Source organism: Fukomys damarensis, unplaced genomic scaffold (genome assembly GCF_012274545.1).
Source record: "Fukomys damarensis isolate Sample0158 unplaced genomic scaffold, DMR_v1.0_HiC HiC_scaffold_4, whole genome shotgun sequence".
Classification (NCBI taxonomy): Eukaryota; Metazoa; Chordata; class Mammalia; order Rodentia; family Bathyergidae; genus Fukomys; species Fukomys damarensis.
Window position 1 is genome coordinate 48,977,112 of NW_022900916.1, and position 25,028 is coordinate 49,002,139.

The 25,028-nt window shown below is 35.6% G+C and overlaps 1 protein-coding gene and 1 pseudogene across 7 annotated transcripts in view; one reads left to right on the forward strand and one right to left on the reverse strand.

The window, feature by feature from the left end:
* The window catches only part of St7 (suppression of tumorigenicity 7), a 315,589-nt gene that overhangs the window by 202,725 nt on the left and 87,836 nt on the right, over window positions 1-25,028 (reverse strand). The gene's annotated exons all lie outside the window — the stretch shown is intronic.
* On the forward strand, window positions 3,844-9,782 carry LOC109117953 (annotated as a pseudogene).

Here is a 25,028-nt window from a genome sequence, read left to right on the forward strand (position 1 = left end):
ATATATATCTATATATAGTGAAAAGATAGAGGCTACATAACTACACACAGAATGTGAAGAATCACACTAATTAGATTTTAAAGACTAGAAAATATTACTAGAAGAAATAGTATTACTGGGATTACAAGTCATTATGTAACTTTCTGTACTCTCCAGTTTATCTATAATAAAGATATTTATTTCAAGAGAAGTCACTTATTATTAAAAAGTATAAGATCTAATGAGAATACTCACTCTCATGAAAAAAAACTATCATTGTCAGGCTAAAGGTTGCAAAACTGTACCTCCAAAGTCCTTTTTTGTTTGTACATATGGGAAAATAAATCAGCCGAAAGCAAAATACTGCATCATTCAAACTATAAATAGGGTGCAGGTATTGGTAGAACAGGTCTTGGAGGAATGATAACCTTCCCACCTAAATATATGCCTTCAAAAAGGTCAGTGGGCTGGGTATTTAGCTCAGTGGCACTCTGCCTGCCTCGAAAGTGCAAGGTCCTGAGTTCAATCCCCAGTACCACACACACACACAAAATAAAGGACAGTGACCTAGGGTATACATTATAGCTCTTTAAATTGCACCACAGTGATAAATGATGTTGTGTGTGTGTTCCTCTGTGTGTGCGGTGGGGGGGTATTTAAAGCTTTCTTTTTATATGTCTCCTTACATGTTTCTTTCTCTGTGAAATATTCTTGGAAACCAGATTAGAATCACAGGCCTTTGACACTAACTCTTTTACTTGAGGATACTGCATAAATTATTGGTGACACAGAGACTGCACTGTATTCAAAGAGTCTCCAGCATATTGAAAGCATTTATTTTCGTAAAAAGCAAGAGAATGGGAATAAAAACATGTGGGTGGATAGACTGTGCTAAGGGTTGTCAGTCAATCTTCAAATTTCCTTTGGCCTTTGTTGTATACCCGCCATCTTTTTCAGATAAGTTCCTAAATCAGTTAACAATATTCCCACCTATCCAGTTCCTCAAGCCAGAAACTTGGTAGTCATCGTTGATTTCTGTTTCCTGCATTTCCCACATCCAATCCAACAAGCCCTCAGGTTCTACCATCCACGCATGATGTGCTGAACTCACCAGTCTCCCTCCCCTCATAGCCACCCTGCTCTGAGCCACCATCACTTCTTATCTTACCAAGAGCCTCCTAACTGGTGTCCCGCTTCCATTCCTCCTCTATTCTGTCCAGTACACTTTCCACTCAAGACAAACACTGGACCCGATTCAGGTTTGTAACCCTGTAGTCATTTCTCATGCACTCAGAAAAAAACCTCAGATGGGGGCCAAGGGTTTAGCTCAGTGGTGCCGCCCCCTGCCTTGCAAGTGCAAGGACTCGAGTTCAATCTCTGGTACCAAAAAAAGAACAAAAAACAAAAACAAAAAAACACCTCAGATTTCATGCCATGGAGTTGCCTTCTCAAACTTGCTCACCATTGTAGCCATACTGGTCTCCTTCTGAAGGAGCCACGGGCCATCACTTTGTCCCTTCAGAGCCTCTGCAGATGCTGGGCCCTGTCAGGCTGAGCTCTGCTTTCACAAGGCTGACATCCTGGAGTCTGGTATGTTAACTCCAGGTCCTCAGAAAGGCTTTCTCAGACCTCCTGAACATTACTGAAAGCTGAATTATCTTTATCCCTTAAACTCTACTTGGCAAATATATATGTGATGCACATTTACTTGTTATCTGTTTTACCCATTAAACTATAAGCACTATGAGAGCAGAGGTGATTCCCAACAGCATAATACATTTTATAGAATTGAAGTATATGTTGTTTTATATGTAATTAATAGGACATCTGCAACTGATAATAATAATGAGAGCAAGATAGAGAAAATAAGTTGCCAACTTTCAAGTGTCTTTCTTAAATCGTTTACTTCAGATTTGATTTCTAAGCATGCCTTTTCAGGCCAATTTCTAGAAGAAAAATTTGGCATGGAGACTTACAACCATAAAAAATATTACCAGCTTCCAACACCTGGTATTAAGCTAGCTAACTTACCTAGCAAACTTCACAAATTTCATGTTATGTCTATATGATTCAAATCCTTTACTGTCAGCCTAGGAAGTTCTCTGACACTACAGAGAATAAACTGTCAAACACTAAATTAGTGGAAAATTATACTGCATGCTACTAAATTTTCCTGAAGGTCTCTAAACATACACAGGAACCACTAGACAGATTCCAAGTGACACTCAGTTTTTGCAGTCAAAAGTTCTACATAGTCAAATTTCTCCCAGTCTTTTAGGATTATCACTGTTTGTTTTATCAAATTGTTCTGATAAACCATACAACTCTCAAGTTTCAACTGTTTTCCCAACAATGATAACCATTAAACCCTCTTCATTTAAATATTTAAAATTTTCAACTTATTACTTCAAATGAGGTTCTATGTAGGAAAACAAAAAGACAAAAAAATCATTCTAAAGAATAAACCAACAAGATAACACAAAACTTAAATAATCTGCTTGCTTTTTAATGACTGACATCCTTAGCTGAATATTTTTTTGTTAAATCCATTCAATGCAACTTAAATCTTAAGATGGCACAGTATAAATATAGCTCTTCCAGAAAGTTCCTCAAAATGACATGTATTTATTTAGTGTTTAATTTATGGCAGGTCTTTTACATGCATTGTCATTAAATCCTCTTGGCTATAATATTAGGCAGGTACCAAGATTTTACTCTACTTTAGACATAAAGAAAAGGCTCAGAGATGTAAGTAATTTGGCAAACTTAAACCTAAAGTAAGAGGAAGGGCAGGGATTTGAACCTGTTAAATCCATGTACTTAAAAACTGCTCTATAGCATCAAGTATATAAATGGGTGCTTTATCCACAAAGTATTTCTGAGGTGTATCTAGATTCTTCTCAGATTATACCAGTTATTCTTCCATTTTCAAATTTAAAGTCCCTAGGTGTTTTAATTGCCCACTATAGCTCAAATAACATTTATTTAGTATATGGCATATTGCAGGCCCCATCGTAGGCACTGGTAAGGTAGGAAGGACACCTCATTCCTGTAGACTAACTAGAACATAGCACATGGTGGCACTTTGGGAAGTAATGTGCAGAGACCAACTAACTCTTCAAGAAAGGGTAGAGAACACTTCACAGAAGCAATACATGAGCTAGGATTCAAACAACAAGCAAAAGGAAGAAAGGGAAAGAAAAGGCATGCCAGTAAGAGGAAAAATACTTTTCAGAGGTGTGAAACTGCAAGCCTGTGGCCATTTAGGTGGAGTAATTGGAGTTAGCACCACCCCAGAGAAGAGAGAAAAACCAAGGCTCACCAAACAGATGAAACACGACTGGGAAGGGTCTTATAATGCCATGGTAAGGAAATGAGACATACCCAACAGGTGGGGAGCCCACAGAAAAAACAGTATGGCACCCCTTACTGATAGATATGGGGTTTGACTCTTCCTTATTATGCCACTTACAAGAATTCTCATTTTCAGCAAGGTGCATAAACTCCCTGAACCAGTTTCCTCACATGTAAGACACAGATAACATATTTTTCGGGGGTTGTTGTAAGCTGTAAATGAATTCATTCTATCTATCTATATGAAGCATCTGTTCAACACATGCTGGCTCCTTTTATCACTGAGAGTTAGAAATTCTAAAAGGGTGGACCCAACTAAAAACTTCCTGAGTCACAGACGGCCCCATCTCCCTCACTCCTATCACAGAAATTGATATGAGTCTGTGAATAAATTTACTAATTCCACAGACTTTATTGGTCAGCAATGATACACCAAGTCTTGAAATAAGTGCTAGGTATGCAAAGATTTTAACTCTGAAGGTTAAGAAAAGGTATTGGAGAATTTGAGCAATGAACAGGCAGTTGAAAAGCAAGGGTTCCAGTGACAGCAATCAGAAGACCCCTGAGGTAAACTAGGCAGATAGTATTTTGAACAAAGAGGCAATGGTGATAAATTTACAGGTGGAAGAAGACTTGTTGACACACAGTACGCATGGACTATGAGAAACAAATGTGGCTTCAGTATTTCAGTCTGAGTAACCAATGGGATGGTGCAGTCATAGATGGACAAGGAAGGACTGGATGAGCAGCAAGTGGGGGATGAGCATGAGAAATCTGTTTGGGAACATTTTCAATTTGAGGTATTTACAAGACATACAGGTGGGGAGGTTCGCTGGACCACTGAATGAGCCAGTCTGGAATTCACAGGAGATGTATAGACTGCACAAGAGGTGCCTAGACTAGAGGTATAAAGTTGGGAGGTGTCTACATAAATGGTATTAAGAGAAGTAATTTTGCATAAATGAATATACACTAACTTTGAAGGGTCATGGGCTTAACTCTTAGCATTGACACTGTGTCATCTTAGGTGTTTCAGTACTGTTGAACTAAATCTCTGGCCATTATAGCAATTTTTCCTCCAGTTTCTTTTTGTTCTTTTGTTTTTTTAGTTGTTGTTGTTTTGTTTTGGTTTGGTTTGGTTTGGTACCAGGCATCAAACTCAGGATCTTGCTCTTGTGAGGCAGGCGGTGGAACCACTGAGCTAAATCCCCAGCACACCCTTACAGCAATTTTTAATTTATCCACTTAGAAACATTTTATAATTGCACAGTGAATAACAAAGGATGGATAAAAGGGCACAAAGAGATGGAATTCTTGAAATAGGGAAAAGGTTCAAGGGGAAGGGGAAATAAGTAGAATGAAGATATGCCATGTACAGGAACCCAATAACCTCAATTAATGTAAACATTATATGCCATAACAAGAGCTAAGATTAATAATATCAACAAGAATGAAAAATGAGATAGGGAGAGAGAAACATGGAGGGAGACAGAGGGAAGGGAATGGAAAGTAAATAGGATTTAAAAAAGAGAAAAAACAAGCAGTGGTATGTACGTGTAATCACTCATCAAGATGACTGTAAACTGCATGAAATGCAAACATGTACCAATAAAAAATTGAAATACTCTTAAACAAAAATTAAAAAATGTTCTCACTGTCTAATTCCCATATGAAAACCAGATTAAAACAGTCAACGCCCTGTAGATAATTTTTTGGTATCTCTGTACATTTTTATATGCAAGGCCATATATACTATTTTATAACATGTTATTTATCTTAATAAAGTGGACACTTTTTCACATCCTTAAATTCATGTCAACATCATGCTCTCTTTATGATATAATTAATGACTTTTCCATTCCCCTTATTAACCTCCCTTAGTTACACCCCTTTCCCTCCCTCTTAAGCTCTTCCTCTTGTCTAATAATAGGATCTTTTCTTTCATATCATCTTTTTATCTTGCACATATTAGGAAAAACGTGACACTTGTCTTTCTGAATCAGGCTTGTTTTACTTAACATATGATCTCCAGTTTTATCCATTCTCCTGCAAATGACAAAATTTCATTCTTCTTTACTGCTGAAAAATATGCCACTGCACATACTATACCACATTTTCTTTATCCACTTATCCACTGCTGGTCACCTAAGCAGGATCCTTATCTTGTTTACTGTGAATTTTGCTGCAATAAACATTAGTATGCAGGTATCCAGATGGGCTGTACTATCTACACCAGCAGCATAGCAAGGTTCCTATTTCCCACATCTTTGCCAGCATTTATTATTTTTCGTATTCTATTCTTGATTATAGCTATTCTGACTTCAGTGAGATAGAATCTCAATGTAGTTTTGATTTGCATCCCTAATAGCTGAAGATATTCAATATGATTTCATATATTTATCAGTCATTTGCTCTTCTTTTGAGAAATTTGTGTTCAAGTTTCAGTATTATTTCTTTCAATTCTTTATATATTTTAGATGTAAATCCTTTGTCAGAAGAGTAGCTGGCAAAAACTTCTCCCACTCTGAAGACTGACTCTTCACTCTACTGGTTGTTTCTCTTATGACATGGAGACTTTTTAATTCAGTGAGTCCCATTTTTTGAGTATTGCTATTCTTTTACATGCGTTTGAAGTTTTATTCAGGAATCTTTGCCTGTGCCTGTGGCTTCACATATTTCTCCTATTTTTTTTAGCAGTTTCAACTAGCTCTTTGATCCATTTTGAATTGATTTTTGTACAGAGATAGAGACCTAGTTTCAGTGTTCTACATATAGAGAGCCATTTTTCCAAGAACCATTTATGAAAAAGTTGTCTTTTCTCCAAAGTATGTTTTTGGCTCTTATATCAAGAATCAGATGGCTATAGTTATGTGGGTTTTTTTTTTATGTCCTCTATTCTGTTCCATAGGTCTGTGTGTCTATTTTTTTATACTAGACCATGCTATTTTTCTTACTATGGCTTTGTAGCATAATTTGAAATTAGGTATTATGATGCTTTGCTATTTTTGCATAAGATTGCTTTAGCTATTCTGGGCCTTTCATGTCTCTGTAAGACTTTAGGTGGCTTTTTTCCTCATTCTGAGAAGAATGTCATTGTTATGAAGATTGCATTAAATCTGGAGATCACTTTTGGTAATGGGATCATTTTAACACTAAATTTTTCCAACCCATAAACACAGGACGTCTTTCCACCTTCTAGTAACTTCAATTTCTTTCTTCAGTTGTCTGTAACTTTCATTATAGATATCTTTTCACCTTGGTTAGGTTTTTTTCCTAAGTTTAAGTTACTGAGAATGGAACTGTTTTCCTGATTTATTTTTCAGCCAGTTCATTATTAGTATATAGAAAAACTATTAAAAATATAACATTAATTTTGTATCCCAAGACTGTGGTTTTCTATTGTCTTCTCAAAATTTCAGTGACCACAGACAAATGCAAATACAATTAAGGAAAAATGTCTTTTCAGAAAAAGACTATGATCTTAATTCTCAGGGAAAGCAAGTACTAATAATCACCTACAATTTCTGCAACTAGGGATAAAAATACCATTTTCTATCTCATAGTGGTATGGTGGTGTTACTTTACAAGTTTGGACTTTAAAGTTAATAGCACTAATAAAATCTGAAAAACCAAATGAAGTAACATTAATGAAATATTCTGAGGGATATAATGAGTAGTAACATCAATGTACTATGATACTGTAGAAAACTATTTCTTTATTCTGGGAGATGCCACTTGGTTCCCTTATCCATGAAAAGCTTTAACTGAAAATGTGTCTCAAAGATTAACAGCATGTATTTTGTGATGATTCAGCAAAAAATTCATTTTCGGAGGTCTTTCTGCCTGGCAATGCCTGGAATCAAACCCAAGCCTCACAATGCTAGGCAAATGTTCCACTGTCCTACCACCTTGATTCTAAAACAAAAAGGTGGGTTGTTTTATGTATTGAAATGATGGCTCCAAACATTATTTACCTTATCCCTAAACACTTTAAAGCAAAAAAATAATTATGCATTAATTACCACCATAAGGAAAGAGTATATATTGAGTGGAATAACTAAACTAAAACTTATTATACATTTAACAAAAGACCCTACAGATTATACCACATCTTTCTTAAACATTTATTTGCAAAACTTTTTCCTTAAAAAGGAAACATTCTATACTGAATCAAAGATTCAAAAGTTAAAAAAGCAAAGTGTAAAAGTAGTAGGAGGAAATATGGGAGGCTTTTATAATTTTTGTAATCATGAAAAAAGAAGGCCTTTGATGGCAAGATACAAAATAATAGCCATAAAAATGTATTAATCTGACTATATAAATATTTTTAATGCCTGCAAGAAAGAATTCCATAAAGACAGAAACAAGTAACAAACTGTAAAAATTTATTTGCAAAATATATAGCAGTAAAAAATTAATCTTAATGCAAAGCTACTGTTCATCAATAAAAACAAATTTAAAATAAAATTAATAAAAACATTATGACTTTGTAAAGTATGGCTGTTTTATTGAACATATTTACCAACATTCAACCTCATTTGGAATTAAACAAATTAAAATGAGAAGTGGGCCGGGGATTTAGCTTAGTGGTTCTACCACCTGCCTTACAAGTGCAAGGACCCGAGTTTGATCCCTGGTATCAAAAAAAAAAAAAAAAAATCATAAAATGAGACGTTATTTTCATCCAGTGATTTAAAATGAAATGTTATATTCACCCATAGGTTTAAAAAGATTATAACTGTAAAAATGTGTCATGCTTACCCTGTACTATTATCTTCATTTTGTAAGTTAGACACTCTTCCTAACCTCACATTGCTAGGAAACAGCAGAATTGCCATTTTTAAAAAAGTTTGTCAATACATGCTGGTGAAAGTGAGACACAGGAAACTTTCCAGAATGCTCTTCCTGAGGAGCAGGGGGAGCTGCACAGAGCTATGTCATACTTCCTGCTTCCCCACTCTGGCCCAACCCACTCACTGGCTGTAGAAAATAGCGAAAGAAATAATTTACCATGATGGTTTGGTGGTCGAATCCAATGCTACCTAAGAAGAATTAAAAAGGACTTATAGGAAACTGGCCTTGAAGTATCATCCTGATAAGAATGCAAATGAACGAAAAAAGTTTAAACATATTTTTCAAGCTTACAAAGTCCTTTCTGATGCCAAGAAGAGGGACTTATATGACAAAAAAGAAAAAGCAATTAAGAAAGGTGGAGTAAGCCGGGTGTGGTGGCGCACACCTGTAATCCCAGCATTGGGGAGGCTAAGGCAGGAGGATCGCTGTGTGTTCCAGACCATCCTGGGCTACATAGTGAATTCCAGGTCAGTCTCAACTACATAGTGAGACCCTGTTTGAAAAAACCGAAAAAAAATAAAAAATAGTGGAGTAAGTGGCAGTTTTGGGCTCTCCCACAGATATTTTTGATATGTTTTTAAAAGATGCAGAGAGAAAGGACAGGTAAAAATGTGATACATCAGTTCTCAGTCACCTTAGAAGATCTTTGCTGTATAATAGGGCATCAAGAAAATAGGCTCTGTAAAAGAACATGATTTGTAACTAACATGAAGGGCAAGGTGGTAAGAAATGAGCCATAGATGCTGTCCCAACTACTTGGGTACTGGAATGCAAATAAGAATTCATCAGATAGGACCTGGAATGGTGCAGCAAATTCAGGCTGTGTGCATGGAGTACAGGGCTAGGAGGAACACATAAGCCCTAAAGATAAATGTAAATGCTGCAATGGAAGGAAGATAGAAGAAAATTCTAGAAGTTCATGTTGTCAAAGGCAGAAAAGAAGGCCAGAAGACAACATTCCTCCGTGAAGGACACCAAGAACCAGGACTGGAGCCAGGAGATCATGTCATTGTGTTAGATCAGAAGGACCATGCTGTTTTTACTCACTGAGAAAAACACCTTTTCATGTGTATGGTTATACAACTGGCTGAAGTACCATGTAGTTTCTGAAAGCCAAGATCCACTCTTTTTTTTTTTTTAGGGAGAAGGGTATTGGGGATCAAACTCGGAACCTTGCACTTGCGAGGCAGGCGGCGGAACTACAGAGCTATGTCCCCGGCCCAAGATCCACTCTTGACAACTGAACCACAGTCATCACCTCTGATGTAGGTCACATTGTCAAGTATGGAAATGTTAAGTGTATGCTAAATGAAAACATGTCAATTTATTGCAAATCACATGAAAAGGGCTGCCTAACCATCGAATTTAAGACAAACTGTCTTGATAATGGCTTTCTCTCTCCTAATAAACTGTCTTTGCTGGTAAAACTCTTACCTGAGAAGGAGGAAGTAGAAGAGATGAGTGAAATGGTTCAAATAGAACTGGTGGACTTTTATACAAATCAGGAAAGATGGCGCCATTATAATGGAGACGCCTACGAGGACAACAAGCTTCACCCCAGAGAGGGTGTTCAGAATCAGACCTCTTACTACTGATTACTGAAAAACAACTGCTGCTGTCATTTTATGTGAATGCCCGAAAGACAATCATCATCATCTGTTCACTAATTGCTATTATTTTTGTTTTAATATTCAATTATAGTAATGTTTTAAATGTTAAATGAAGAATAAATGCAAAATAAAAGCTCCACTTTCACCATATGTATGATGATTTCAAGTTCAAGATGAAGTTTAATATCTGTAAAAAGTAAAAAGTACCTAACCCTGGCATCTGTTAGGCCATACCTTGGAAATGATTTCAGCTGTATGCGTGGGCAAGGGTAGACGGAATGCCAGGTATACGTGTCAACTTCGGGGTATGACCCTTCCTTATTAATCTATGGATTAAAATTGTATTTTAGTGGCAATCAGAAAAAGGAAACAATTTGTAAAGAAATGTTGGTCTGTCTAGCTATTTGAAGTAAGTGGGACTCGTGATGGTTCTGCATTCTTTTGTGTCAACTATTACTGGAAGGTAGCATAATATATAATTTAACCTGTGATATAAGTGATAGAAATGATACCTTCCTAAAGAAGAGGTACAGCATAATACGCTTCTTCTTCAGGACTTGGATTACTAGAATTGTATTCCCTTCTGCCGTGTTACCCTCTGAATAAACACTCATACATATAATATATCAATTCTGGTTATATCCCTTTTCCCTTCTCTTTGGACCATGCTAAGTCCTTTAGCAGTGACTTCCAGAGTTGGGTAACTTTGAAATTAAAGTGGAAGACTATACATGGAAATGTAATTTGCATGTGTAATATAGGAAGGTGTTCCTTATGTATGTTACAGGCTTACTTTAACCCATTTGATCTGTGCTCCAAAGTAACTGTAATTTAATGCTGATAGTACAGCAAATTATGATGGATAGCTTTACTTACTTATATGTTTAAAATTCATCATATGTTCATATGCTTAAATCTGGGTAGCAGAATTTAAGCAATTCTTGAAATGTATGAATGTCTCCTTGTATTTTAACTACAAAGCAAAAAACAGTGAGGTACAGCGGGGCAATATCACACATTATTGCTGATAATGTTTTAGCCAAGATTATTGGGGAGAAATGGCCTAAAGGGTACTTGAAGCCCTGAAAAGTGCCACATGATTTTTCCTGTTCCTTACAGTAACATATTTGTTGTTGTAAAATCAAGTTATACATAAGTCTTATGCCCCTTCTATAGACAAGTTATGTGCTTCCAAAACAAAAGAAAAACTGCATGCAGCAACATTACTCTAACTAAATATCGTGCTTCTATGTCCATCTGTATCCCAAATAGGGTAACAGACAAAGTCGGATATCATGAGGCTTCCTCCCTGCCCTCCATAATAACTGCACATTCATCTCACACAAACTAGACTGCAGGACATGGCAGAGTGTCCATAGCCATTCTCATCATTACTACAAGTTTCTAAGACCTAGAACAGCTCGACAATTGAAGAATCTCTCCTGGCAATCATGCCACAATGCTTGTTATCATATTTAATCGAGGTAAGATAAAGTGACATTCTTTCTAGTCTCTATTTATAGTGGCATATACTTTCCTCTTCATGGCAACTAAAAATCAAAGTACAATATAGCCCAGACATGTACTATTAACTATTTTAAGTTTCTTTGGAGCATCATTTAGCAATATTCAGTAAAATTCCATATCTATAAACTGATCTATCAACTCCACTTATGCAAATATATTTACATTCATTCACAAAGACTTACAATACCCAAAACTAAAAACAAACCTAACAGTCCATCAACAGAGTACTGTTTACAGTATAGTATACCATACTATAGTATAGTCATATAAAGAACTACTATAAAAATTTTTTAAGAATGTAATCAGTCTAAATGAGTCCCTGCATTTTTAGAAACATAATTTAAAAAAGAAAATCTCAAAGAATATAATAATAGTATGATTACAAACTTTTATTTAGGTAAAATTAAAGGAAGAAAAAATATAAAACACAGGTTATTTATTATGCAAGAATATTTCTGGATGGTTATCTAAGTTCATCTATATTCCTTGGCTATGTGATTCTTTTCCTTCATTTTCAATGCCAGCAAAAGTAGGTTGAGCTCTCCTACCACATTACTCTGACTTCTGCTTCCCTCTTCCACGGTTAAAAACTCCTGTGCTTATTCTGACTCCACATAGATGTTTACAGTCAGTTCATTAGCAACTCTAAATCCATCCGGTTTAAATTGTCATTTCCCTGTGCAAATCAATATAACATATCGATAGATTTCAGGGATTAGAACATGAACGTGCTTTGGGCCTCTATGGTTTGTCCCCACCAATATTAATGCTGAAATGTAATAGTAATTGCAACAATGCTAAGAGGCAGAACTTTTAAAAAGACGATCAGGTTTTAGGGTCGTACCCTTATGAAAAGATTAATGCCATTATTTCAGGAGTGGGTTAGTTATGGTGTGATCTCCTAATAAAAGCACAAGCTGTCCCCCCTTTGTATTTAACACAAACTTGCTCTCCTGCCTTCTACCATGAGGTGTGGCAACATGAAGGCTGTAACCAATGCAGCCCCTTAATAGTGGACTTTCCAACCTCTACAACCATGAGTCAAACAAAATTTGATTGCATATAATTTATGCAGTCCATGGTATTCTGCTACAGTAAAAGAAAAATGGACTAAGGAAAGGGCCTTTATTCTGCTTACCATAGTTTTGGGTATACAGTTTAGGGAAAAAGACTTTCAGACTTATTTTCCTTAAGGCAAAATGTTTTGGTTTTTTGTTTGTTTGTTTGTTTGGTACTGGGGATTGAACTCAGGTCCTTGTGCTTGCAAGGCAGGCCACCGAACTGCTGAGCTAAATCCTGGCCCCAAAATGTTTTTATTAATACAACAGCCCACACAGCTTGTTTTAAGGAAAGAGAAGTATATAAAGAAAGGAGTGTTTATGTGTGAAAAGAGAAGTGCTTTGATATATGCATATCTAAGATACAGATCAAAAATGAAATGAAAAACAATACACAAGAAAACATTTGAGGGATGGGGATTTAGCTCAGTGGTGCTGAGCCTGCCTTGCAAATTCAAGGTCCTGAGTTTGATCCCTGGTACCACATAAAAAAACGAAAGAAAGGAAGGAAGGAAGGGGAAGGAAGGAAGGAAGGAAGGAAGGAAGGAAGGAAGGAAGGAAGGAAGGAAGGAAAGAAAATATTTGGAAAAGAAGCAAACATTCCATTAAATAATTGTTCCCAGGAGCAACCAATTTGCAGACCTTCATCTATTAATAGAGTATTTATTCTTTAAAATTATTCATACCACTGTCTTATAGTTTGTGCAAGGCTTCATTCTTTGCTAATTCTTTCAAAATAGCCAGAAACTGCTATCTTACAATGCTGGTAATTTAGTGACTCTAACATGATTGCATGGCACATAAACATGTCTAAGCTTCACTGAAGAAGAAAAGCAGAACACCCTAGTAGTAGCAGAATTTAAAATAAATAGCCAATCATTCTGCTTGCTACTAAAATTATATTCATGGCCAGTGTAAAAGATAATATGCAATAAGAATTCTGCATTTCAGGATGACACATTTCTAAAGCCTTTAAATAGAAATCACCTAATAATTGCACAGACATCACCCAGGCTCTCTTGCTCATATTCAAAGCTTTCACATCATAAGGCAGATATAGCCTTAGAGAGGTATAGTTCCCCAAGGAAGTCTTTGAACATACCAGAAAATATCTCATACAAAAGGTAATTTTCAATAAGAGGAAAAGGAAGGGACACTTCCAGAGGAAAGGGAAGGGAAGGGGTAAAATGAAGGAAACAGGAAGACAGGCAGAAAGGTAAAAAAAAACAAGTGGCTAATACAGTTTAATGGGGGGGGGCACGTGTGTGTATGGTTCCATGAAAAAAATTCTACAGAATAAAATTAGAGAAGAATATTCTTTAAGACATCAAATTATTTCATTATTTCAGAGTTAACTGTAAGCATTTTTGGCTATGGTATTACTACATAAGTTGCTTTAAATGTAGGTATGAAAACCTAAATATATCAGCAACCTATTCCACCAGTGACAGTTTTACCCAAGAAGAACTGGCACCAATCAGCACTCCACAGTGACAAAGAGATATATGTATACCTACTGATGAAGAAATAAACATATCACTATATTAAGACTCCAGCATTTAAAAGAGAGTTTACATATGATCATTCTTTACAGATTTAGGAACCAACCTTCTCAGTATAAATGAGTGGCCCAAAGAGGCGATTTACATGCACACAGTAAATATACACTTACTGACTTACTGTATTTCTCATAATGAACTGTACTGTTTGTGTATGTATGCTACTGACAAACATCCCTGGGTTATTGTAGCTTCAACAACAGATTATTTCCCTTCAGACCATTGTCCAAGATTTGTAAGATGGTTAGACAGGTAAGGCAGTATAGTTTATAACTACAAAAGAGGCGGGACAACTGGCTTAGACTGACATAAAGCCAGACTTGCCAGAAACACAGCCCAACCAAAGGTTCCAACTTCCTCTTTGGCAATTATTCAGGTGCAAAATGGGGAAATTTTAAATTGTAGCCACCTTTACACAATAAAATTAACTCAGAAGATTAATAATAATATATGTAATATGAATGCATTATTACTGGATTCCATTCTATCCAGAAATAACTTTATGAAATTCAAGATAATACCATGTACCACATAATTAAGTCCCTCCGTCACACACTGTCAGAAGCATAGGCTAACAGTAGAAGCCCTGAGGATCATAAGAAAAAAAGAAAAAATGTTTAAGTGCAACACAATGCTCTGAATATTTAATGGATAATTTTAATAGTTTCATGAAAACTGAATAAAATCATATATTACTATAGTCCCTAGGACAGTGATGGTGAACCTTTTAGTAACAAGTGCCCAAACCCAAAACCCACTTATTTACTGCAAGGTGCTATCACTGCAATTAAACCTAAATACTGAGGTTTTAATTTAGAGAAAAACAACTCATACATTAACACCTTTTGTCTTCACAGAAAAATAACATGTGCCACAGGTTCGTCTCCAGTGCCCTAGGAGAATTTGAAGAATCACAGTGCAGTACTCAATTATCTTAATTCTGAAAGAAAATGTCTACTTAGTTTACTAGAGGTGATGTTTAGAGGCCAGATGCACCTTTCTGCACCAATCTTTAACCATTAGCTCACTTGTTTTGTACATCATTCTAATCTCTTACATTTGAGTGCCTTCTCAGTCTAAAGGGAGTTATAAAATCTCTCTCTTCAGCTCAAAATCAGCTCTCCTCAGGAGGCTTCTGTGGTAGGACTGTGCATTAAAGCATAACATAAAAATTCAATGCTTCATATTTTTATGTAAAACACAAGGTCACAAACAAATGCCAACTTCCCCAAGTCATGAGCATGAAATACTAATGTCGAGGGAGAAGGCCTCACAAAACATGCCACAGGCACTTGCTCAGGCTGCCTCTCTACTTCCACAGCTGCTGTTCGGAGTAGGGCTGCTCACTCTGTTCATATTGCCAGCATTCCTACAGCCACTGGGTTAGAAAAAGAAGGAAATGTATAATGAAGCAACATTCTGAATTCTGTAAGAGTATTTAAGAAAAAAAAAAGTGGGATCTTTAGGCTGAAATACTGGGGAAAAATCTAACATTACTATCATGCCTACAAATACCCTACCAAGGGATATGGAAACCTGAGTTCAGATTGGAAGACTGAAGAAACAATTGAGGCTTTTCAACCAAAGCAGGGTATTTTATTATTACACAATAGTAACTATTTCAAAAGACAAAACAAGCAGCCAATCTAAGAGGCATATAAATATATATAGTTGCTGCAGGAACAAGCCTTCTAAATAAATGCTCCTGCCCCTGTTTCCTTTCTCTGTTCAACAGGGTTCTCTGAGAAGCCAGTTTAAAAGAAAGTGCCATTTGGGCACACCATGTGTGGGCAGAAAACAATCAGTTCAGAGCCCAGTGCAGCTGCCAGTATAGCTGGTACTCAGCCTTATTCCTACTATCAATTCTCAAAAGTAAATAGAAGTTAGGTCAGCTACATGAATAAAATACCCAGTAATTTCCTGTCTGGATTAACCAACCAATTCCACTGATTCATGATAAAAGTTGTGTACTCCCTAATTCCAGTCATGATGTTTCCCAGGGCCTCATACAATACAAATGATAAAATATTCTGCATTATTAGAGCTCACATCCAATCATCTGTTTGTGTGACTTGTTCATCTACAGAGCAGTTCACTGTCAGGGAGTTGTAGTTTAAGTGCATGAAAGGTAAAACAGACATTTCAGTGCTTTAAGAGTTGGGAGTTCTAGCCGGGCGTGTTGGCACACACCTATAATCCCAGCACTTGGGAGGCTGAGGCGGGAGGATCACTGTGAGTTCAAGACCAGCCTGGGCTACATAGTGAGTTCCAGGTCAGTCTCAACTACATAGTGAGACCCTGTGTCAAAAAACAAAAAACAAAAAACAACAACAACAACAACAACAACAAAAAAAGAATTGGGAGTTCTAATAAAACAGAGGAAAGTGAAATCTTAACCTGTGGAATGAGTGCCCAAGCAGTAATATACAAGTCTCAGGGAGATCTACTAAACAGCAAGTAACTATTTCACTTGTCAGTCTCAGGCCTCCACAAATATACTCCAGGAAAACTAATTTCTTAGGGCTATAATGCTAGTATCTTAAGAAGCTTCCAAAGTGAGTTATGAAGTAGGTATAAAGCTATAAACATCTCAAAAATTCCTAATCATCTGGTCTTTTATATTAATGCAGTAAATATTTATTCATATTAGATTCTAAACTAATGAATTATTTGAGTACTATTTTACAAGGAATTTATTCAAAACAGAAACAAAAGGTGACTAACCATTATTGTTTAAAGCTACAAATAAAGAGCACATTCAATGTCAAAGGAAAGAAGAAATTAACTCTACAGACATAATTCAGTTTTATCTACTTAAAATATCAGGGAGAGAAAAATGCTAAAAATATTCATTTAAAACATCCTTGTGTTGGCCACCATAGACAGATTGGAGTTTTTTTTAATATTAAAAAGCCTAAAGAAAAAGACTTCATATAATCATGTTACTGTGAAAAGACCTGACAACTATGAAGCTGATTTAATCAGTTAAAATTTCAACTATGTGTGTTTTAACTTAAGCAAATTAGATGTGCCAAATAAAATTTGAATTTGCAGATGAATAGCTTTTTTTAAAAAGTCTGCACTAAAAATAAAAAATGTAGCTTTCATTCATTTGAAATAGTCTACTGAAAAAAGAAATCAATGCACAATTTCAGGAAACAAAGGCCAGACATACTCTGTATCCCTGTGTTATTGTTTGTTCTAACACAACACACAGTTGGTATTATACAGACTCTAACTTCCCCCACAAGAGAAGCTGGGACGAGAAAATTTAACATTAAAAACAAATGAACTATAGTCAGATGTGTGGCTGATGTTCTCCTGGCAGCTGAAGACCCAAGGACTCAGAGACCAACATATTTTATATTTTGTTAAAAAGCAGCCAACCAATTTTCTACATGCAATCTAATGTACACACTGACCTTTGTTTAGCGAAAGCTTGAAGGAAAACTATGCATGTTGCAACACCATAGTAAAAGGTTTTCACAATGCATACATACTAGAAAGGGTAGCAATGCTGCTCACCATTTTCCCTTATACAGCCAAACAACGACATCCCCAGCCAGGGATTTGACTCAGTGTTTCCGCCACCTGCCTTGCAAGCACAAGGACCTGAGTTCAATTCCTAGTACCAAAAAAAAAAAAAAAGTTGAAAATTGCTGTAGGAGAACCAGTAAAGTCCCTAAGTAACTGGTACCCGAGATGAACATCAAAGAATGAAAGAGTAGTTAAGATATGAATAGCTGAAAATAAGGGCATACTTAAACAGAAGGCCTTATGGTCTTGCATGAAAATATACTCAGGATAAAGCAAATAAGCTCCATTTGACTGCAGTGTATTGGAGGGTAGTACTGGGAGTTAAGGCAGAATAGGAAAGTTGTGACCATATGGTGGCTAGCTTTGAACACCCACACAAAGAGTTTGTATTTAGTTCAAAAGGCAGGGAAGAGTCACTGACAGCATCTTGAACTGGTACTGGCACTGAGAACAAGATCAGCAAGCCAAGTGACACAAAAGAATACAAATTATGTAACTCCACATATATATTAAGTCCAAGGCGAAAACTAATCTTAAACTATAAAAATATAGAAAATGGTTGCCTGGTGGGAAGGAAAACTGTTTGGAATGAGCACAAGAAACTCTCTCAAGTAATAGACATGTTCTGTATCTTACTTTGTGGATCTGACAAAAACTGCTATGTTAAAACTCATAGAACTGAGTATCTTTGAATTCTACTGTATGTTAGTTATATACCAACAAAAGAAAACACCCTGTGGAGTGGACCTGAGTATGCAGGAAGGAGAGCTGGGAGGAAAGGCAAGGTGACTCTCACAGAAATCCAGAAGATAATGCCTGGAGAGAAGACTGGATACAAAGAGAAGCAAAAGCACTGATAATACGTAAAGATGTATGTGCAAAAATGTTTACTCATATTGACATGATAGCACACACATGTATAAATGATAATTTTATCCTCTGTTCCCCTTCAAAAAGTAGGCTCACAAATGGCAGGTACCAAACTTACACTTTTTTTTTTCTCTTTCTTTCCCATTTGCCCATGTTTGGTGCCATTGTTTCTGTCCTTGTTTGTACTCTGTCTTATATCAAACACACACCGTGTGTTCATGATACTACTTTCCCAGTATGGAAAACCTTAAGAATAATTAAATTATTAATTGCTTATCATGTGCCATTAAGGGCTTGCCACTCTCTCTATTTTATTTAAGCATTATAACAGCCCCATGAGGTTCACTATTATCCTTACTTTACAAAGGAACAAAGAGATGTCAGGAGATAAGATGCTCAGGAAACATAATAAAACTAGGCCCCCTCAGCTGTCTGACACAAAGCCCAGTTTCTTAAGCACTGTGCTACATATTTATTCTAAAAGAACTAACGAAGTAGGGCTTCCTGGGGAAAAGTCAGAAAAAGAGTGAGAAAGTCAGCACAGAAAATCCACTAAGAATATTCATTCCATAGTTTTCAAAGGGCTGCAATGATTAACTGACTCACTTGGGTTTTTTTTTTTAAAGAAACAGTATTTTGTAAGTTGTCTAAAACAAGGGTGGATGAATTTGGACATCAGTTGCTTTAGGCATTAGATGAATATGTTTATAGATTCATCTGTATAATGCATATATACAATATGCTATCTCACTCAGATCAAGTAAATTTCTACCAAATCTGGCTTCATGAAGTTTGAGGACTTCAAAAAGAATTAACGAGTAATGTCAAGTAATTAGAAAGTGTTCTTAAAAAGATAAATCCAAGTTCCATTTAATTTTTAAACATGACAAATGTCATCCTTAATCTATTCTAAAGGAGGTTTGGCTACAAATCTCTTGAAATCACAAGGATCCATAGATTTAGCAGATTCTTAAAAAAAAAATGTTTTTACATTTGGTTACTCTGGTAACCCAAGAGTAAAACAGAATCACTTTAATAAGGAGATTCGGTTCTAACTATAAAAACTCATAATTCAGATCTTTCTAATGAAATACATCTCACTATTTAGGCAAGAACCAGAAGGATGTATATATAAATATAATAAAGTTGCACCCTAAGACATAAGAAATGAGAAAGAATCTGTCCTGTCAAGAGAACAAATATTTAAAGGACATAAAAATAGCATTTACATGATCACAAGTTTAAGTGTTCTAGGTAAAAACCATTATTCCTATTTATTAAAACGTATCTCTAAAACATTTCTTCACGGCAACATTTGTTTAGTGAAAAAAATTTTTTTCTTGCTGTATTTAATACTTTTACACTTTTACAAGTACAAACAAGTCCTCCAAAGTTGATATAATGAATTTCTTACTTTAACTTTTTTTAACTTACTTTAAGTATTTCATCACTTTAACATTTCACTATCTGATATTTTCCCTAGAAAATACTATTTGGTAAGTGGTGTAACTTACTTCAGTCTGAATAAGCATTCTTTTATTAATGAAAAAAAAAAACCTTACCTATTCTTGTAATTTCATAATTAGTTTCACCACTGCTGAGAAAAATCATAGACCTAAATGAAAGGACAAATATACCACATACTTGAATTAGAAGATGATATTGTTAAAATGTCAATCTCCTCCCCCAAATTGCTCTATTCATGAATTATTCTCTCAGTCCAAATCCAAGCAAGCCTTTTAATAAAAACTGAGAAGAAAAATTTAAAATTTATAGTTATTAAAGGATAAATATGGCCAAAAGAATTCTTAAATAGAGCAGATATGAAGAGCTTCTACTACTGATTTAAAAAGTGATCATAATGCAATAGTAATAAAGATTATGATATTGGCCTAAGGACACATATACAGATCTCTGGATAGCCATACATGGTCAGTTGGTATTTTTTATAAAGTTGCCCATTCAGTGGGGGAAAGGAGAATCTCTTCAAGAAGCAGTGCTGGAAAAACTGAATATTCCTTTGGTGAAAAAAAATGACATCATTATCACACTATAAATAAAATCACACTATAAATAAAAACTTACTCAAGATAACCTAATAGTTAAACAGGCAAATTATTTAAAATGGACATTTCACCAAAGAAGATATATAAATGGCTAACAAGTACACATGTTCAACATCTTTAAGAAGGAGAAAAATGCAAATTAAAATCATAATACAGTATATCATTACCCACTTACTACATTGTAAAAATTAAAAAGCTTGATAATAGACCATGTTGGCAAAGGTGTGAAGCAAATGAACTCCTATACATTCCTGGTGGAAATGAAAATGCATAATCATTCTGGAAAATGGTTTGGCAGTTTCTCAATAATTGCATTTCTAAGTATACAATTGTCAAGAAAGAAAAATGAAAACATATGTTTAGATAAGGAACTATATGCGAGCATTCATATGGCTTTGCCTATAAGAACCCAAGACAGGCAGCCACACAACAATGACAGACACATGAATGAATCAATTACACTCCTTCTACTATCCAGCAGCAGAAAGAACTGACACAATAACAACATGGCTGAAAACATTACGCTAAACAAAAGAGATCAAACACAAAATACTACTGTATAGTTTAATTTAAATGAAATTCTAGATGTGGAGATTGACTTCAGAGAGCACAAAGGAACTTTTTAGAGTGATGAAAATGTGCTTTACCTTGATTACAATGATGGATACGTGTACATATACATTTGTCAAAATTCCTCAAACTACAGTGAAATTAAACATATTTTACCATACAAAATATTCATCAAGAAAGTTATTTAAAGAAAAAGCTGGCTTGTCTTGCCATATTCTGCATGTCAATTCAGATGAGAACCAATTTTTTTCTTTCTTTATGAGCACGGGTGCCAAAAAAGTCTCACCTACACTGCCCTACCTGAGTAAGAAACACAGTTTTAATATCATTGCCCTCTCTATTTTCCCTCCCTTACTGTCTTCAAAGTTGCCCATAATGGAACTCAAATTTTCTATCCAGTCTTAGGAAATGAAATCTCTCTTTCTATTTAGCTAGGCTTTTGTACTGCTGGATGCTATTCTCCCTGGTAAGGGCCTCCCTCATGCGGATGTCCTGGCCCCCAAAGGCTAATTTCCCTAACATCAAAAATTCACTCCATAAGCCACACTGTGAGCTTTGATCACAGATGGCCAAAGCCATCTAAAGTACATGGTAGAGCCATGATTTGAATGCAAGCAATTGAGAGCCAGAGTGGCTGCACTTAGTTGCTCTTTTTGGCATGTGATTGCTGCCATTTCTACAACATGCATTAAGCTGCCTCTTTGTTTCCCAGTTCATAATTATCTGAACCCATGAATAATACAAGTAACATATAACTTTTAAATCTTACAGTTTACTATTCTAGCACAGAGAGTATGACTTTTAACTAACACAGTCTGCATATTTTCTAACTATAAACACGTTAGTTACCAGGCATGGTGGTGCACACCTGTTATCCCAGCACTTCAGGAGTCAGAGTCATGAGGTTCCCAAGTTCAAGTCCAGCCTAGGCAACTGGGTAAATTAACAAGACTCTGTCTCAAAACAAAAAATTAAGAAAGGGTTGGAAATATAACTCAGTGTGAAGGCCTTGGGTTTAATCTCCTATACCGGGGGTGGGGGAGGGGGAATAGGTATATTAATGCTTTCTACTAATTAGGAAAAAATATGGAGGAAAATCTATATTTTTCAAAAAAGCAACAAACAAAAAATGACCATACAATTAATAGTCTAGTGTCCTATATAATCTCATATTGAAAGTTTAACAGTATTTAAACTATTTAATGTAGTAACTATTATTGTTTTAAAAATATACATGTGATCGGTGGCTTTTCTAGCTCAGAATCCATAACAACAATGAGTGCTATTTACATCCTGTGTAATTCCATGGAGATTCTATGAGGAGTTTCCATATACGGTAATTTTCACTGAAAAACCCCCGACCCCCTACCCCAGAGTTTATACAGGATATGAAATCTAGTCCATTGTGACAATGAAAACAACAAATCACTGAAAATTCATGTAGTTTTTGCTGAACAAATTAGAGACGAATAATTAGGGAGACTAAACACTGAAGGGAAAACAAGAAATCACTAAATATTTTTATTCCATTTTTGTACTAGTGGAATAAGTATATAAATATTCAGAAGAAAAAATTGATTTCTACCTTAGTTTAAAATATCCTCAATTCTAAAAATTATGCTGTCAGAAGGATGACACAGTAAGACAAGTAAAAAGCTTATGGGCTTCAACTCCCCAGGCTCTAACATGACCATGTCCCAACATAAATCCCTGCAATCCATAATTACTTTTATCTGTGACTTTAACAGTTTGTGACATCCTACTTAACTAAAAACATAACAATAATTTTTTTTTATGTACAATGTTCTAAGTGCATGCTTAGAGGGGAGCTTTCATATATACCCTTATGTAGTTCTCTTTTGCTTTAAGTCAAACGAAAGCATCTAAAATCCAACACTGCTAAATACTAATAGCCAGATTAAAGTTGTAAAGAACTGAAAAGCTGCAGTTCCAACTTAATGTACTTACAAAAATAATGAAAATAAAAAGCACTGTGTGGGCTGGGGGATTTAGCTGCCTGCCTTGGAAGTGCAAGATCCAGAGTTCAACCCCAGTACCCGCCCCCTCCCCCCAAAAAAAACCTGCTGAACTTCTGGTGGCCATCACAGACACATCACTTAGAAACATGTACTCAAATCCACCTCAAGATTTGGCTACCTATCCGAGGTGATGCGGGAACCCAGAAAATAGAAGGAAAGATGTGTGGACCAGTCATAGCAAAGCATCTATCATTTCCCCATCTCCACTAAGCTCAGGTGGGTGGGTCTTACACTACCATTTTGTTGGTACTTCAGTGCTTTCTTTCCTCCTTCAAAGATGCTCAGATGTTCTATTTATTATAAATACAGCAAAATCTGGGGAGGAAGGATGAAATGATGCTGTTTGCTCCAAGAATACACTATTTCTCTGCAGGTAGTGTTATTACTAGGCTAAAAAGGCAGGTCCTCAGATGACATATTAATATGTTATACCAGACACAATTCACACCACAGTACATCATAAATAATACCCTTCAATAGTAACCTTGAGAAATGAAAAAATTAAACATAAGAATGGAAAAAAGAGGAGGACTGAGCCCAGCAAATGTTCATCATTTTTAAAGTGTCTAGCTTTAGACACAACTAGCTTTACCAGGGAAGATGATACCAAAACCAGTTTTCCTTACTCTATGGATATTTTTTCACCTTTAAGCACCTTTAAGACAAATATGTGTCTTAATGAACACCTTCAATAAAACTTTATTGATAGCAGTTTCTTCTTATACCTAAATTATTCTGGCTATAGAAACTAAAATAGAATTTCTTAAAAGTAAATAACGAACAGACATACCACTTTAGCTCAGTGGTTCCACCACCTGCCTCGCAAGTGCAAGGACCTGAGTCAGAACCCCGATACCAAACAAAAAAAAACCCAAGTAGGTACTATAACCAGAAATCAATAATAAGAATCACAAAATATTTAGAATAAGTTAGGAAAAAAATAACTTTTCCAGGACTTACTGAACTGCATACAGAGTAAATAATTAAATAAGTATTTCTTAAGACAGTTTAATAAAAACACCATAGGTGATTTTAAACTGATTAGAATTTCAAATGTGACCTTTTTCTGTATGTACTAGACATAGTTTCAAGCCTATAAAATAACCTCTAAAAGGTGGAAATCAAGGTCCAGAAAGCTATCCCTGAAAAACACCAAGAAAACATACTTGTCCTAAGTCTGAGTACAGACTTAAGATTACCTTCTTATCTAAAGAAGGCATCCAATTTCAACCTCTAATGTCCCTTGACAAAATGAATCTATCTATAAGCTTCTAATGACAAGCAAGAAATAAAACTTAATATTCAGTTAAAGTAAAAAGCACTAAATATCTGCATGATAGTATTCTTTCTTCTGAATAATATTCTGTTCTGTTTAGTAATCTGGTAGCTACAGAGACAAAAACAATCAGCATTTTTCAGACACAGTACATGAATGATACTATCAAAAGATCAGGTTTGATGAGCAAGAAAGGCAGTGTCTGTTTGATTAAAACAGGCCAAACAAGGGTAGAATCCCTGGTCGCAAAAACCTGAAGACTCTCAGACTGAGTTTCAACTTCTATTTCAACTAAACAAAATAATAGGATTAATTTTCCTTTAGTATACAGTATAAATATTTCTGCCCATTCCTTGGTTTCTACATAAAACAAAATTCCATGACTGAAATGAAACTAAGAGGAATCTGCCACTCACTGATTCACTTCTATTTCTTGGATGACAATAATTCCAAATGTATCATTAAGTGAATTCAAAAGTTATTTTTAAATTATTAGGGAAATAGTATTGTCATATGCTGAATGAGACATTACATTTCACTATTACTATGTCTTGGACTCGATTAAGCAGTGTGGTAATTTCAGATATGGGAAGCTTCCATAATGAAACAACAAAAATAACCCTTAAGAAAAGCCAATCAGACACAAAAGAATCAAGAATTATTAGCTCCCTTGAAATACTACTATTCTGCAATAATCATCAGCTACACAAAAAGTCACAATGACACCTG